Here is a 6,000-nt window from a genome sequence, read left to right as displayed (position 1 = left end):
TTATCGTAAGAGATTTGTGTGCTTTAGATAAACAGGTATAATTTCTACTCTCTGGATTCTGAGATCTCCATATATCTTTTACTCATAAGTTATTGAATAGCTTGTTAAAAATTTTGGCTTCTAAATTGTCTTTTTTTGTTTTCAGTATTTTAACCCCTTAACGACCAAGGACGTACGCCACACGTCCTCAAAAAAATACAGTTAATGACCGAGGACGTGTGGCGTACGTCCTTGGTCTGGAAAGCAGCTGGAAGCGATCCTGCTCGCTTCCAGTTGCTTTTCGGTTATTGCAGTGATGCCTCGATATCGAGGAATCCTGCAATAACCTTTTTTAGCAATCCGGTGCAGAGAGAGCCACTCTGTGGCCCTCTCTGCACCGGACATCACCGGCTAAATCCATTGGTGGGTGGGAGCCGGTTCGGGAGGCGGGTGGCCGCCATCATTGGCCCTGATGATGTGGAGGGGGCGGGATTGTGGGCGGGGGTGATCAAAGGCGCGCACGGACGTGCGCACGTGCACGGGAGGGCGGGGGCGGGTGCGTGCACGGGGAGGGAGCGGGTGGGAACCACTCCACTACAGAAAAATGAAGTATTAAAAGTTTTCAAAAGTAGTCAGTATTTATATAAAACTACATTAGTCAGGGGGTGGGGGATTGGTCTGTGTGGGGGGGAAGCTACACTACAGAAAAAGAACATAAAAAAAAAAAAACATTTCTCTTGCAAACTGGGTACTGGCAGACAGCTGCCAGTACCCAAGATAGCCCCCAATAAGGCAGAGGGGGAGGGTAAGAGAGCTGTTTTGGGGGGGATCAGGGAGGTTGGGGGCTAAGGGGGGATCTTACAAAGTAGCATATGTAAATATGCTAAAAAATTATTTTATTTTTAAAAAAAAACTACTTTTATTTTAGTACTGGCAGACTTTCTGCCAGTACTTAAGATGGCGGGGACAATTGTGGTGTGGGGGAGGGAAGGGAGCTGTTTGGGAGGGATCAGGGGGTCAGATGTGTCAGGTGGGAGGCTGATCTCTACACTAAAGCTAAAATTATCCCTGCAAGCTCCCTACAAACTACCTAATTAACCCCTTCACTGCTAGCCATAATACACGTGTGATGCGCAGCAGCACTTAGCGGCCTTCTAATTACCAAAAAGCAACGCCAAAGTCATATATGTCTGCTATTTCTGAACAAAGGGGATCCCAGAGAAGCATTTACAACCATTTGTGCCATAATTACACAAGCTGTTTGTAAATAATTTCAGTGAGAAACCTAAAATTGTGAAAAATTTAGCGTTTTTTTTTATTTGATTGCATTTGGCGGTGAAATGGTGGCATGAAATATACCAAAATGGGCCTAGATCAATACTTGGGGTTGTCTACTACACTACACTGAAGCTAAAATTAACCCTAGAAGCTCCCTACATGCTCCCTAGTTAACACCTTCACTGCTGGGCATAATACACGTGTGGTGCGCAGTCGCATTTAGCAGCCTTGTAATTAGTAAAAAGCAAAGCCAAAGCCATATATGTCTGCTATTTATGAACAAAGGGGATCCCAGAGAAGCATTTGCAACCATTTATGCTATAATTGCATAAGTTGTTTGTAAATAATTTCAGTGAGAAACCTAAAGTTTGTGAAAACAATTGTGAAAAAGTGAACAATTTTTTTTATTTGATCGCATTTGGCGGTGAAATGGTGGCATGAAATATACCAAAATGGGCCTAGATCAATACTTTGGGATGTCTTCTAAAAAAAAATATATACATGTCAATGGATATTCAGGGATTCCTGAAAGATATCAGTGTCCCAATGTAACTATCGCTAATTTTGAAAAAAAGTGGTTTGGAAATAGCAAAGTGCTACTTGTATTTATGGCCAAATAATTTGAAAAAAAAGCAAAGAACATGTAAACATTGGGTATTTCTAAACTCAGGACAAAATTTAGAAACTATTTAGCATGGGTGTTTTTTGGTGGTTGTAGATGTGTAACAGATTTTTGGGGTCAAAGTTAGAAAAAGTGTGTTTTTTTCAATTTTTTCCTCATATTTTATAATTTGTTTTATAGTAAATTATAAGATATGATGAAAATAATGGTATATTTTGAAAGTCCATTTAATGGCGAGAAAAACGGTATATAATATGTGTGGGTACATTAAATGAGTAAGGGGAAAATTACAGCTAAACACAAGCTAAACACAAACACCGCAGAAATGTAAAAATAGCCTTGGTCCCAAACGGACAGAAAATGGAAAAGTGCTGTGGTCATTAAGGGGTTAAGGTTGTGTCTGAATTTGTCTAAGACATGGTAAGGTGACATATTAAAATCTCCTCCAATTATTAACATCTATTTTAGAAAGGATCTTATTTTGTAAAATCTCCCAGAAGGCATAATCTATAATGTTTGGAGCATAGACATTACAGAGTGTATACTCAGCATTACCATGTTTTATTTTTACAACTAAAAATCTCCCCTCTGGGTCTGATTCAATAACCGTGCTTGTTGTTTTTATTTGATTGCCTATTAGGATTGCTACCCCCCGTTTCCTTCCTAATGCTGAAGTAGCTATGACTTCTTTCACCCAAGATTTTTTTAATTTGTGAACTTCTAATTTTATATGGGTTTCTTGAAGGAGGGCAATATCTACCTTCAGCTTTTTAAGATAAGAGATAATTGTATTCCTTTTTATTGGGGATGTTAGGCCACCAATGTTCCAAGAAACCATTTTACAGTCGTTTGCTGTCATTTTTAATTATAACAAATGTGACATCCTAAAGTACAACCAGAACCAGGTAGGAGGGGAAAGAGAGAGGAAAAAAAAAAAAAAAAAAAAGAGGACATCCTAATCTATGAGTCCTTTCAACTATTATGCGGGGGTAAGTTTGAGGCAACTGGAGATGTTGTGGAATAGTTTCTGTAATTAGTTTATTTAAATCCTCATACTGTTTATTTTCGGGAACACCGATTATTCTGATATTATTTCTTCTTGCCCGGTTTTCTAAATCTTCTATTTTCAATTGCATTTTCAGTACTTTGGCATTTATTTCTTCTAAACTAGAATTCTGGTTCAAAGCGGTATCCTCTAAGTCAGAGATTCTCTGTTCTGCCTCAGAGATTCTTTTAGAAAACTGCTGTACTTCTATTCATCTCTCAATTGCTCAAATTTAGGGGAGAGGGCTTCTGAAATTTTAGTAACTAGTGTTTGTATATCAAGTTGCTCATTTATATTTAGCGGACTAATTGGGCGTGATTCTGCTGCAATATCTTGAATGTTCTTATTTTTCCTCTCTCTTTGCTTTGTTGCCATGGTTGAGGGAGAAGTTCTAATTTGTGCAGTGATGTATTTGTCCATAGATTGTGAAAAAAAAAAAAATTTGTGTGATTGTGTCGTGGATTAAGTGATACAAGATAAGAGGGGAGGAAAAGATTTTTCCAATCTCCCAGGGTGAATGGGGAAAGAGAAGGGCAACAACAAAAGAAGAAAAGAAAAAAAAAAAAAAAAGAGAAGAAAGGAAGGAAGGGGTGAAGTGCTAGGAAGCGGATATCCGGTGAGATAAGTGAGAATTGGTAAGGTGCTATAGTGACTTATATGAAGAGTGTAACAGTGAGAAAAAAAAAAAGGGAAGATAAGGAGAAGGAAAAGGGCGAGAAGCCTGTGTATTTCAGAACATCTCAGTCATGCAGATTTTCTGTTGAGGAGGAATATTTCTAATTAGATTATGTTTTTTAATCTTATTTGAATATGTGATAATAATAGAATTACCTTTATTTATATTATTCTAAGATCCCGCAAAGGTTTAGTTGAACTTACATAGAATTATGTTAGTTTACATTATACCCAGTTGAGAATAATTTTAAGATGTTTATAAAAATATTATAAGAAACACTATTAACACTTTTCCTTTACAAAATAAAGAAATGCTTCAGTCACCTCAAGTAATCACAATTTCATGCTGTTAACTACTCCCTTTCTGTTAGACCCAACCTTTATAAGCACTGTAAGCTATTTAGCAGCTCCTAACAAAATTCCAATAAATTGATGCCCTCTTAAATTTCACTATATTAGAGACACTTAAAGGGCCATAATACCCAAATGTTTAAACACTTGAAAGTGATGCAGCATAGCTGTAAAAAGCTGACTAGAAAATATCACCTGAACATCTCTATGTAAAAAAGAAAGATATTTTACCTCAAAAGTTCCTCAGTAGCCACCTCCCATTGTAAAGGATTTCTAAGCAGCATATCAGTATGTCTGTCCCGGGACAACTGAAGGGATGAGCTTCGTGAACTCTCATATTATTTCACCAATCAGGTAAAGGAAGCTTACTATGAAATCTCATGAGAGTTAAGTCAAATCTCATGAGATCACAGTAAGAGTTCATGACCTCAGCACTGCTGATGCTGATTGGCTGCTGTTCATTTCTTCATTTTTTTACCTGCAGCTGGGAGCAGGTGAAGTATAACTTTTTACACAGAACTTACTCTGCTGAGCTGAGGAGATTGTGAGGTAAAATATCTTCCTTTTTTACATAGAGATGCTCAGGTGATATTTTCCTGTCAGCTTTTTACAGTTACACTGCATCAGTTTCAAGTGATTTAGCATATGAGTTTATGTCCCTTTAAGCTCAGGTAGGATTAGTACCAATACAAAAATAAACATGCAAAGATAGTATATTTAAACGTAGGAGGTAGAAAAGACAAAAGTGAAGTTATATAGCAGCCTAGGGTTAAATTTCAACCATTTTTTAACATGTTTTTCTTTTTAAGTAGGGCGTAGTCAGTGAGGCGATACACTTTTAGTTTTATTACGCTGAGTATATATGCAGTGAAATTCCCTTTGCTATTGTATTTGTTAAACTTATATAGAGTTTTATTAAACTATATCAATACAGTTGACCCTAGTTTTACAACGGTTCAATTTATACCGTTTCAGAATAACAACCTTTTTTTCCAGTTATGTGACTGCTATTGAGAAGCAGTGCATTTATTAAAATAGCCAGTAGGTGGAACGGTCTGCTTGTGTTGCAGCAAAGCCAAGCAAGCTGAAATTAATCAGTTTAACCAGACCTGAGCTATTGAGCAGATTTCAAAGGAACAAGATCTTCCCGTCTATAAATCAGTCCAGATTGAAAAGCATAGAAAGAACTGTTTGCAGAAAAAGTGGTCTGTGTTATGTGATTATATTGTTAGGTTTATAATGCTGTTTAGAAAATATTTTTGTTCATTTAACTTAGTTTGATTATATATTCTGTCTTGTGTGATTATTGTATTAGGTTTATAATGCTGTTTAGCATTTAAAGTCTTCATTTCAAAGCTTTAAAAATATTGTATTAGGTGTTACTTATGACAATTTTGAGAGGGGCCTGGAACCTATCTCCCTCACTTCCCATTGACTTACATTATAAACTGGGTTTCAATTTACAAGAAGTTTCGATTTACAACCATTCTTTCTGGAACCTAAGCCCGGCGTAAACTGAGGGCTACCTGTATATACAACTGCAGTTCTATCTCTCTATTTAGTATTATTTCTGCACTTATGTAAAAGGCAGTTTAAGCACTTAAATTCAACAATTTAAATCAACGAAGCCCTAAGCTCTGCAACAGATATTTCAGTTATTTTACTCAGTTTGGTCAAATATGATCAAAGTAAAGATGAATCACTTTTGTATATTATGTATCAGTTTCTGTACATCTGAAACACAGAAGATAAAAAAATCTGCTGTTTTAACACTATATCCTCAAACACACAAAGATACAATGGGGGGGTAGTTATCAACGAGTCTATTTTACCTGCCTTCGCCGGCCCAATACGCCCGTCTAAGCTCGCCTCACATCTCCGCCGCGGACCTGCAAAAATTCGCCTAAGTTATCAAAAAAGCTGTCAAAAAGCCGTGCACCAAGTACGGGGCAATGAGCAGTGGATTGTGAAAGTTATCACTCATCCGATCTCGCTACTCTTCGGCTTTTTGACAGCTTTTTTGCTAGCCTGTCACTAAGCACCCACACTC

Source organism: Bombina bombina, chromosome 2, assembly GCF_027579735.1.
Source record: "Bombina bombina isolate aBomBom1 chromosome 2, aBomBom1.pri, whole genome shotgun sequence".
Taxonomy (NCBI): domain Eukaryota; kingdom Metazoa; phylum Chordata; class Amphibia; order Anura; family Bombinatoridae; genus Bombina; species Bombina bombina.
This window is presented reverse-complemented; position numbering follows the sequence as displayed.